The sequence below is a fragment of the Sturnira hondurensis genome, unplaced genomic scaffold (assembly GCF_014824575.4).
Source record: "Sturnira hondurensis isolate 20B ecotype Veracruz unplaced genomic scaffold, ASM1482457v3 Scaffold0000362, whole genome shotgun sequence".
Lineage (NCBI taxonomy): Eukaryota > Metazoa > Chordata > Mammalia > Chiroptera > Phyllostomidae > Sturnira > Sturnira hondurensis.
Window position 1 is genome coordinate 1,224,406 of NW_028072993.1, and position 12,455 is coordinate 1,236,860.

Consider the following 12,455-nt stretch of genomic DNA (forward strand, 5'->3'; position numbering starts at 1 on the left):
ATGCTTAATTTCTGCTTCAGGAAGATCTTTTTAAGAACACAAACGGAAGTAGTGTTTTAAAAAAATGGTTGACAATTTTCCAAAACTGGTCAAAGGAGTTAGATTTTAAAAAACACAATGACTCACAAGCAGGACAAATAAAGAAATCCTCATCTAGAGAAATCATAGTCAAACTATAGGGCGCTAAAGACAATCAGAAAACCTTATGCAGAGCCAGAGTGAAAAAACAAGTACTTGGCGAAGGAATGACAAATAGAGTTATTGTGATAGATGATTTCTCAGCAGCAAAATGGAAAACTGGGAGACTGTAGAATATTACTCTCAAAGTGCTAGGAGAAAAAAACTAACCTAGAATTTAATACACAATAACACCATCTTTCAAAAATAAGGACAAAGCCCCAGCTGGTGTGGCTCAGTGGACGAAGTGCTGGCCTAAGAACCAAAGGGCTGTCAGTTCGATTCCCAGACAGGGCACATGCCTGGGTTGCGAGCCAGGTCTCCAGTTGGGGGCACACAAGAGGCAACCACACACTGATATTTCTCTCGCTTTCTCCCTCCCTTCCCCTCTCTGAAAATAAATAAAACCTTTAAAAAAAGGACAAAATAAACACAATTTCAGATGAACAAAATCTAATAGAGAATGCCATCTCACTTAAGAACTTCTTTATTTTTATTTCTATTTTTTTAAAGATTTTATTTACTTTTTTTTTTTAGATTTATTTATTTATCTTTTAGAGGGGAAGGAGAGAGAGAGAGAAACATCAATGTATGGTTGCCTTTTGTGCGTCCCCTGCTGGTAGTTAGCCTGCAAGGAACTGCCCTGCAACCCAGGCATGTGCCCTGACTGGGAATCGAACTGCGATCCTCTGGTTCACAAGCCTGCGCACAATCCACTGAGCTACGCCAGCCAGGGCAAGAACTTCTAATAATAATAAACTTTAGAAAGAAGATGGCCCTGGCTGGTGTAGCTCAGTGGATTGAGCGCGGGCTTGTGAACCAGAGGATCGCAGTTCGATTCCCAGTCAGGGCACATGCCTGGGTTGCAGGCTGGTTCCCTGCAGGCCAACTCCCAGCAGGAGATGCATGAAAGGCAACCATACATTGATGTTTCTCTCCCTCTCCTTCCCCTCTAAAGATAAATAAATAAATAAAATCTTAAAAAAAAAAAAAAAGAAAGAAGATGGATCCCAGAGGAAATACCTACAATGTTAATGAAATGTTAATTATCCAATAATTACAATGATGGGGGAATTTAAACAAAACCAAGTATATAAAATAAAATGTCTAAATTGAGAGATTATCAAAATCCTGAACATAACAAGTAAGCATTCTATAGTATCTGTATTTTACAGATTCTGATTAATATAAGACTAACATAAGATGATATGTTAGTATCTCAAAATTTACCATTAAGAAAAAGAAACTGAGCATGTAACATCTACACTAACTAAAAGGGAAAGCTGCAATAAAAAAAAGCATTTCAATTATTTCAAAAACAGCAAAACCAAAAAAAGGAGAAAAGCAGGACCAACAGCTAAAATAAATGAAAATTAAAATTTTAGAACTGAGTAATGGAAATATCAGATACTAAGACTTGTGGAATGAAGCTAACAGAAAACTCAAATGACTAAGATGCTAAGTTTAGGCAGTGTATGTGTAAAGTAATACGCCCAAAGGAAGTAGAAAACAAAACCAGATTAATAAATAGAAAACAAAGGTACAATATAAAGTACCAACAAAGGTAAAAGTTATTTAAAAAGAGAACATAACTGCCCTGGCTGGTGTAGCTCAGTGGATTGAGCGCGGGCCTGCGAACCAGACGATCGAGGTTCGATTCCCAGTCAGGGCACATGCCTGGGATGCAGGCCAGTTCCCAGCAGGGGACGCATGAGAGGCAACCATACATTGATATTTCTCTCCTTCTCTCCTTCCCTTCCCTTCTAAAGATAAATAAATAAAATCTTAGAAAAAAAATTTTAAAAAAGGAGAACATAACTTACAGCCTTTCAGTAAGAAAAATCAAGGGGAAAAGAAAGCAGTAATAAGCAGTATTAGGAAAGAAAGGGGGATTAAACTACAGACATAGCAGAGATCAAGAAGATAAGAAAATATTATTAAGATTTTATGTCAATAAACTGAAAGTTTAAGAAAATTATTCCTATATATGGTGTAGAGGGGGAACTTATTGTGATCATTTTGCAGTGTATAAGATGATCTTAAGCTATACACCTGACACTGATGTTATATGTCAATTATACCTCAATAAGAATAAATTAAAAATTATAAAACAGGTCTGCACTTCGGCAGGCTCGGAGCTGTTGGGTGCGCTGGGGGAACAGGGCGGCGTGGGGTCCCAGTCCCTGTGCTGCCCGGCGGCTGCGGCCATGGGCAAGAGCCCCATGCTCTTCCACTTCTCCTGGTCGTCCCACAGCCCTCGTCGGTGCCCCACGGCACCTGCTATGAGCTGCTCACCCAGAAGTTCATCAGCCTGCACGGGGACCATCTGACCTACCTGCAAATTCACGGTGCAGCTACTCTCTTGCTGAAAAGTGGGGCAAGTCAGTGGACCTGCCCAAGGGTTCCACGGTGAGCAAGCACGGCAAGGTGCGCCTTGCTGCTGCAGGCCTGGCTCACTCTCCCGGGAAATCTTACATCCTCAAGCACTGTGTTTCTCTGCTGGGCTATGCAGGAAAGGTTCAGACCAGCCATCGAGTATTTGGGGGAAATTATTATTGTGAGACAAAGACTGTTACAACGGGCTCAGATTTTAGGAATTCCAGTTATTGTAACAGAATGGTATACTAAACATCTTGGAAGCACCATTCAAGAAATTTTTTTGACAGGTGTAAAACTGGTACCAGCAAAGACCAAGTTTTCAATGGTATTACCAGACTAGAAGTGGCATTAGCAGAGATTCCTGGAGTCAGGAGTGTTGTTTGGAAGAGAAACATCCAACAGACACCCTGGAGCTGGTAGTGCGAGGTACTGAGGTTCATATTGTCGCTGCCAGCACCTCATCCAGAAGCGTGGTGGACAGGATGTTTGTTCTCCAGCATCTTGCTCAGACTGGGATCACAGTGACTACCAGCAAGGTTGTTCGGCTACAGCTGAGGTTGATAAACACCATTCAAAAATCAAGGAAATTCAGAACCTTATTAAGGTGAGTGCTACAGAGTTGGATCTGCTCTCCAAGGTACAGAGACCTGCAGGGCTGGTGTCCTGGGATGCGGGCCAGGTCCCCAGCTAGAGGTGTGAGAAAGGCACCAAACAGATTGATGTACCTCTTGCACATTGATGTTTCTCTCTCTCTCCCTCCCTCCCTTCCCCTCTCCCGAAAAATAAATAAATAAAAAAGAAATCAGGTGAATAAACCAAATATTGATAGGAAAAGAAAAGGTAAGTGCCAAGAAACTCGATCCAGCAGAGTATCTTTAGATGGTTAGTAAGAAATGGGATAAATAACCCTGGCTGGTGTAGCTCAGTGGATTGAGCATGGGCCTGTGAAGCAAAGAGTTGCCGGTTCAATTCCCAGTCAGGGCCCATGCCTGGGTTGCAGGCCAGGTTGCCAGTAGGGGACACATGACACATTGATGTTTCTCTCCCACTCTTCCTCCTTCCTTTCTCCTCTCTCTAATAATAAATAAATAAAATATTTTTTAAAAAGATGAATAAAACCACCAGTAATGTGGTTGAAACAAAGGTCTTAATCTAGCACTTCTTTGGTTTAGGTAAACCAAAGGGGCCCCTGATGGTCCCCCTACTATTAAAGGTCCCTAAACAAATTTACTCCAGTTTGGAGAAATGTAAAACATGGGCAAGACAAAGGCTACAATGAGAACTCCTACCTGGGGGTACACTGGCAGAGTAATCAAAGACAAAAGGGCCAGGGTCTCCTGGCTCAACCCCCTGCAGGGGACCCGAAACCTAATGCACAAAAGTGGGTAAAATAGTCAGGGGTAGAGATATCAGACCCCTTGGTCCACGAGCCTCATGCACTGCAGTGCCCCCAACCCTTTGGTGAAGTATTAATGCAGGCTACAATTTGATTGACAGAATATAAATTTGTCAGGGTTGGTAGGACTAAGGTGGAAGTTTGGGTGAAAACTAGTATGTTTAAATAGGCTGTATGTGAATATGTTATGGGAATGGGTTGGGGAACACCTCCCCCAGAAGTAAAACACAAAGCATGTAGAGCACCCTTCAAACAATATTAATGAGACTAGCTGCATGGAAATAAGACCTCCTGTGCTCACGGAATGGAAAGGAAGCCAAACAAACTTTGTTCAGTAGTCCCATGGGGAGTGTAGTCTGGAGCTTATGGCAAAAGCCTGTGAGAGCCTCTCAGTGACAATTTTTGGGATGTTGGACTAGGGATTTGCCCTTTGAGAGGCAATTATTAGCTTGCAATTGAACATTAATCTAAATTGCCCCATATGACTGAAAGATATCAAATAATCTTGAAACCTAAAATACCTATATGATGTCTTGGATGATATCAGAAAAACACTCCAATAAGAGAGGGTAGTGCTCAGAAGAGTTACGTAATAAATGGAAATGGTTTATACCGGAAACCTGTTACAAGGAGAATGCAAAGAGATACAACCAGGGCCTCTCTTCCCACAGGACTGACTCTGGAACTGAGTGATGGGCTGCTAGGTTCTAGCATCACTTGGACTGTGCCCCACACACACTTCTCAAATGGCCAACAAAAAGCTGTTTGGTTTATGAATGACAGTTCCAAGGTTAAAGGACAATATCCTGGTTGGACAGTCCACACTTGATCAAGGAAGGTAAAAAGAGAGCAGCTCCACGGGCTGATTTGCAGGCTGCTCTCCCCTCAGTGATGGAAGAACTGAACAATGTTAAAAGCACATGTGTTTGGGTTTTTTTACTGACTCACGGGCAATGGAAAACTGGACTTTTAAAAAGATGCCTTATAAGCCCTGGCTGGTGTAGCTCAGTGGAAAAAGATGCCTTATAAGGAAGGCTCAGCCCTATGGAAATCACTCTGGAAATTTACAGGGCACAGTAAAGTAGGACATGCGGTTGCCCATCACAAGAGCCCCCTTCCAGGTCTGGAAAGTGAGCGCAACGTCCAAGCGCACCTGCTGGAGGGGCCACCTGGGTCCATGAAATGAGGAGACATGGGGGTCTGCAGCATGCAGAGGTGAATGTAGTCTAGATAGACTCCTCTTATACTCTCTTAGGCACAAAACGCCCACAGCTGTTTTGTCTGTCAAGAAGAAAGAGAGAGGCTGCAGGGAGTTGTGAGAAAGACTCCCTGGGGAAACCACCCCGCCTCAGCAGGCTAGTGTATTATACTGGATCAACGCCAGCAGCCCTGGGGGCAGGGGGCACTATAAATGAGTCCTAACAGGAAGAGACACTCAGAGACTCTGCATTTAGCTGTGCATCCTTGGTGGTAGATGTAATTGCTTAAAATACTATGAAGGGACGGAAACAGAAGGTACTCTATCAATCTGGGTGGGTGAGTTACATTTCTTCAGAGAAAGGGATGCACTGTGCACCGTACAGCACATAGTATCCAACAGTGGGCAAAGAGGTATCACACCAAGTGGACATATCGTGTTGCTCATCATCCTCAGAATAATAGTTTATCAGAGAACTGGAAGAGCCAGTTGAAATATTTGCTCTCTAAAATGGGTGGAGATAAAGGTATGAAGGGCTGACCCACATGCCTTCATGAGTAATGTTCACAACTCAACATGGAGGTGCTTAAGGGCTGCTCCCCACTAGATAGATTCCCCTGTCCTTCCCATGCATCTGGGGAGAGGGCATAGATGCTGGTATGACAACTAGAGTCTTTATTCTCCTCCCCATGCTACCTCAACCTTCTCCTTCTACCCTGATGCAGGACCAGGACTACAAGTGCCAGACAGCAGAGACGATTCCAAAGCAAGAAATGGTAACTCTACTCTTAAACCTTCACATCCGAATTCCTAAGGGCCTGACTGACCTGCCTTCACCCTGTCTGGCAAAACTGGAGTCAGCAGTGAATGCAGCTGTACTGCTAAGTGGTGAAAACAGCCCACTAGTCCTGTATCCATGTAACCTCCACCTACATGAATGGTGATGAAATGAGGGGGTGGTACTTGCTAGACCAATAAATATTGCTGCCTCCCGTCCAAACCAACTGGCCAAACCTAATAACCCTTCCAAAGGTAAAAACGTTTGTTTGAGTATACATGGAAAGAAGGTAGGATAGCAGCTAAGGGTAAAAGAATGAACAAATGAGTTATATAATAAGGTAAATCCCACATTACATTAACACCTTGAAAGAGGCTCTGAGCAAGAAATGACATTGCCTCTTAGCTCAATATACCAGATGCCTTGAAAGGGTGAAGCCATACATTAAGACCATTCCTGCTTTTGGAACCTGACAAGGTCAAAAGGAAATGTGCAAACCTCTGGGGCCTTGCCCTGGAGGACATTTTCATACAACAGGATGATGGAATGAACTAATTATTAATGATCGAATGAGACTAGTAATGTGCCAGCATCTTTTAACTGTTAGGATTCTTTTGCTACAAGGATCCCTAGTCAAAAACCAGGGGGTAGCCTGTGGTATAATTCGGTCTTTGTCCTCAGATGATGATGATGATGGTAGTGGTGGTGGAAAAGGGGGGAAGAAGGAAGAGATATAGAAAAATTAAACCATTAAGTACCCTGAACTGTTACTAACATCTTCCCAACAAGACCATTTACAGTCCAGTTTTCTCATGTAGTCATGGAACGAAGAGTTCCAACCTTAAACAAACTGTTCCCGTGTTATCTTCCAGAGAAAAACAGGGCACTTTCTCTTTCTGTGAAGCAAGAATGACCTTAATACCAAAAACCAGACAAGATATTAAAAACAATGAAAATTATAAGCTGAATCATTAAAAAACACAGATGCAAAAATTCTATTAAAAATATCAGAAATCAGGACTTCTGGCCAAGATGGAGGCATAGGTGGAAACACTGTGCTTCCTCCCACAACTAAAATTAAGGACAACTAAGATTTAGAAACAAAAACACAAAGAGAACAGACAGAAAGTTGAACTGTACCGAAGTCCTACAACCATTGATCCTGACCAGTAAGGGGGGCAGAGTTGGTGGCCAGTAGAGAGGGGTGGAGGCAGAAAAAAGCAGTGGTTGGCAACCTGGGTGCAGAGAAAAAAATGAGCAAACCCAGTGAGGCGCGCAAGGTGGCTGGCTGACCGCAGTCACACATTCATGCACAAGATAAAGCAGGCAAAAATGGGCAGTGAGACAGACCGAGAAACCCAGGGCCCCAGCGACGGGAAATAAAGCTTAAAAGTGCCCGTTGAAAAAACCTGTGGGGGTTGAGGTGCTGGGAGACACTCCCAGCCTCCCAGGAGAGTTCACTGGAGAGACCCACATGGTCCTAGAACATACACAAGCCCACCTACCCAGGAACAAGCACCAGAAGGGCCCAGTTTGCTTGTGGGAAGCAGCAGAAGGGACTGAAATCTGACAGAGAGCAGAGAAAGTACCACTGTTCCCTCTCGGACCCTGCCCCCACATAAAACATCACAACCCAGAGACATGTGTTGTCCTGCCCTGGTGAACACCTAAGGCTTCACCCCTCATACATAACAGGTGTGAACAGACCAAAACATTATGGCTCAGGCAAAAGAACAGCTCAAAGCCCCAGAGCCAATAGTTTTGAGCAACCAAGAGATAGCCAACCTATCAAACGCACAGTTCAAAGCACTGGTGATCAGGATGCTCACAGAATTGGTTGATTTTGGTCACAAATTAGATGAACAAATGAAGGCTACACTAAGTGAAATGAGGCAAAATGCACAGGGAACCAAAAGTGATGGAAAGGAAACTGGGACTCAAGTCAATGGAGTGGACCGGAAGGAAGAAAGAAACAACCAAACAGAAAAGAATGAAGAAACTAGAATTCGAAAAATGAGGAGAGGCTTAGGAACCTCCAGGACATCTTTAAATGTTCCAACATCCAAATTATAGGGGTACCAGAAGGGGAAGAGGAAGAGCAACAAGTGGAAAACTTATTTGAACAAATAATAAAGGAGAACTTCCCCAGTCTGGCAAAGGAAATAGACTTCCAGGAAATCCAGGAAGCTCAGAGAGTCCCAAAGGAGGAACACACCAAGACACATCATAATTACATTAGCTAAGATTAAAATGAAGGAGAGAATTCTAGAAGCAGCAAGAGATAAGGGGGACAGGAACCTACAAAGGAGTTCCCATCAGACTGTCAGCTGATGTCTCAAAAGAGACCTTGCAGGCAAGAAGGGGCTGGAAAGAAGTATTCCAAGTCATGAAATGCAAGGACCTACACCCAAGATTGCTGTATCCAGCAAAGCTTTCATTTAGAATGGAAGGAGAGATAAAGTGCTTCTCAGATAAAATCAAGTTGAAGGAGTTCATCACCAAGCCCTTATTATATGAAATGTTAAAGGGACTTATCTAAGAAAAAGAAGATAAAAATATGAACAGTGAATGAACAGCAAAGTCGTAGTTATTAACACCCACACCTAAAACAAAAGCAAACTAAGAGGACAGCTAGATCAGGAGCGGAGACACAGAAATGGAGATCACATGGAGGGTTAGCAACAGGGAAGTGGGAGGAGGACGGGGGGAGAAGGTACAGAGAATAAGTAGCATAGACGGTGGGGATAAAATAGACAGGGGGAGCGCAAGAGTAGTGTGGGAAATGTAGAAGCTAAAGAATTTATGACACATGGACATGAACTACAGTGGGGGAATGTGGGTGGGAGGGGGTGTGCAGGGTGGAGGGGAATGAAGGGGGGAAGGGGACAACTGTAATGGCATAATCAATAAAATATATTACAAAAAGTATCAGAAATCAAGCATATATTGATATGGTAATAATACATTATTGCAAGACTATAAGAATGAAATGTAGATTTTTTTCACCTAAGTGATTAAAAAGAGAAAAACATGATCTTACTTTACACACAGAGCATTCAATAAAATACAACACATAGTCATGATTTTTTAAGACTCTGAAGAAACTAGAAATAAAAGGAACTTCTTTAACCTGGTATGAGGCTACTTCCCAGAAACACTAAAAGCATTCTTTTTAAAATCAGGAAAAAGACAAGAATGTCTGCTACTACTAATTTCATTCTATACTGTACTGCAGAGTGCAACATTATAAAGGAAGACAAAGAAGTAAATGTGACAAAGATTGGAATAAAAGCAACAAAGCTGTCATCATTTGCACATTATTATCTATTCTACTGTTATAAAACTCTACAGACAGACATTAAAGAAGATCCTTAGAAATGGAGGCATATATCATTTTCATGGAAGAGGAGACTTAATATTTTAAATGTTAATTGTCCCAAAATTGAATTCAATAAAGAGATGGTGAAGAGAACTGTCCTATCAGACACCAAGACTTACTGTAAAGCTACAGTAATTAACACAGTGTGATTCAGTACTGAGACAGTAAAACTGGCAGAATAAACTGAGAGCCTAGAAATACGCCCTCACATACAGGACCTTAAACGTAGCCCGAGTGGCTCTGTGGGTCAGAGGGAGGAAGGTGGTCTACGCACCAACTAGCACTCACAAAACTAGTTATTGATATTTCTAAAATATTAAATTTGATCTCCTCCTCACAACATAAACAAAAATCAATTTCTTATATATAGATTAAAGCCTTAAATACTAAAGGTAATTTTAAAAGATTTAGAAAAAATGTAGAATATTTTTATGATCTCAGAATAAAGAAGTATTTCTTAAATAAAATAAGGTTAAATCACAAATTTAAAAAATTGATAAACTGGAATTCATGAATATTAAGAATATTTTAATCCATGAAATAATCCCTGAGAGAAAATAGACACAAATTGGAAAAAAATGTTACACATAAACTGACAAAGGATTAGTGTCTTCAATACATAACAAAAAAATCACGTAGAAAATATCTTAATAGTGAGATTCCATTATCACAAAATAAAGCTAATTGTATAAAAATATTGGCCAAAGCCGATCATATTCCTCTGCGTTTAAGATACAGACCATGGAACCTACTTTCTGCCATCAAAATATCAAGTATGCTTTTATGATTTATAAACTCCACAACCAATAAGCTATGATATTCAGTTGACCATGATCGGCAACTTGTGAATAGAGGACTCCAACATTTTTTAGAAAAATCTCAAGTAGCTTCTACTTTCTGACAAGGTCATTTCACTCCCAACCGAAGAGGGAGGGGAGGGGGACGAGGACTATGCAAGGCAGAGGCGGGCAGGGCAGTGCGGGCTGCGGGTGGCTGCTCATTTCCACGGTGAAGAGTCAACCAGAGATGTTCCTGAGACTAATTGTCGGTATTGGAAGTTAGACACTGGTGTTTAAACTCTCCTACCTTTTATTCCTCCACTATTCCTCTGAAAAGAGGATCACACTCCAATCTTCCCTGAGTGGTCCAGATAGTTCCAGGCTGCAGAAGAATCTTTTCTGATTTGGGGTACCAGAAAAAAGCTGTTACCTCCTGGGTACACTCTCCAGCTAAAATTTCTAGCTAGTTAACACAGCAAAGTGACAGTGATGTATATGCTCTCTAAATAACAGAATGAATCTGTTTAAATGGGCTGTGACTACCATTTCAAATCCGTCTAGGAGGACAATTTCTTCACTGAAATCCATCTACCTTGATTTACTTTGGGGTTTCATGGTAATATTTTTAGCACCTGCAATATTTCAAAATTTTATGGCATAGCTTTATCACTGAACAAGAAATGAAGTATCAGATGTTATTAAAAACCCTTTAACACAGTCAGGGAGAATGAAGAAGGGCACCAGAGTACAAATCAACCTAATGATTCTTTTATTTCATTCATTTAAATGAAATGTCTTTCTCTAATGGGAGAGACACTGTCAATGTTCAAACCTGCATTTACAGAGCTTTCATTTTTTTACTCTATAATTACTTAGCGTGGTACCTTTACAATAGATGTGCAGAGTGAGTTTATAAAAATATTGAGACAGACAAGGAAAGGTCAAGTGCAGTGCCCAAGACAGTTAGAACAGCGGTTAAGTGCTCTGCAGACACAGCGGCTAAGGGCTCATCCGAGTCCTATATTTAGCTCCCCGACATTATGTAACAGCTGTGAGACCCTGGACAGATTACTAAGCTTCCCTGAGCCTCAATTTCCTCCTGGATAAAACACCAATACCAGCACTAACTCACTGTGGAGAGGATTAGAGGTAGGGATGAACAAGTAAAGCATACAAGGCATTTTTATAGTGTGATTCCTAACATAGAGTGATTACAGTAAATAATTATAAAAGTATTCTGTGAGACTTTTTTTGTATAACACAAATACACACACACATATATATTTCTATAATCTCAGGAATCACTCTTTTTCTTGACATAGGTTACCCCAAAAAAGAAATTGAGTACAAAACATGCTCATAAATAATCATTCTTCACTTGAAACTGAAATAAACAGATATATATTAATCAACCCTAACATTTCAACAGGCTCCCATAAGCTAGGTGTGACAAGGTGATTAAAAAGAGCAGAAAGATGAGAGCTTGGGGCAGACTACGAGCAATGAGACGTGCAGTGCTATTTAAAACAGAAAATGTCGTAATGGAAGGTTTTTTCTTTTAAAAAAAAAGCATGACATTTAATAAAAGATAATATTTATTAGGTTCTCAATCTTGAATAAGGGTTATACTTTAAACACAGTAATATAGTTGACCCTCATAATTCAAAATAGCATAATTCATAGAGGATTAGATAGGACTAGTAAAACTAGTCATTACAATGCCACTGGATATCATATTGTAGTCAGGCAATTATGCCCAAAGTATTCTGTACATGCTTTCTTTTTTTTTTTTTTTAAGATTTTATTTATTTATCCTTAGAGGGGAAGGGAAGGAGAGAAGGAGAGAAATATCAATGTATGGTTGCCTCTCGTGGGTCCCCTGCTGGGAACTGGCCTGCAACCCAGACAGGTGCCCTGACTGGGAATCAAACCATGATCATGTGGTTTGCAGGCTCAATCCACTGAGCTACACCAGCCAGGGCTCTGTACATGTTTTCTTAGACTTCACAGTCAGTGATGAGAAAGAGGAATTAAGAAGAAAACAGAAACACTCTTATCCCTATAGACAGGAACTGAAGATTATGTAACTTGTCCATGGTTCCAGTCAGTAAGTGACAGAGCAGAGATCTGAATTCAGGATTGTTATGACTTCAAAAACCAATACTCTTTCCAGGCAGAACATCAGGACAATAAACTAAATGACCCTGTAGATGCCCTGTGTATCTAGCATCTAAAATTCTCTTTCCTACTGGGTGAATACAGCGGAGGGTATTAAGCTCCAAGCTCCTGCCCCTTTCAGCAACAACCCAGGCCTACCCACTTCAGAGAGTAAAGCAAGAAAGGAAGAAATAGAAAGGAAGGAAGAGTTA

At 41.2% G+C, this 12,455-nt stretch overlaps 1 protein-coding gene and 1 pseudogene across 3 annotated transcripts in view; one reads left to right on the forward strand and one right to left on the reverse strand.

Moving 5' to 3' along the window:
• Positions 1 to 12,455, reverse strand: part of DENND5B (DENN domain containing 5B) — a 173,589-nt gene that overhangs the window by 75,256 nt on the left and 85,878 nt on the right. The gene's annotated exons all lie outside the window — the stretch shown is intronic.
• LOC118979025 (isochorismatase domain-containing protein 1-like) lies at positions 2,385 to 3,247 on the forward strand (annotated as a pseudogene).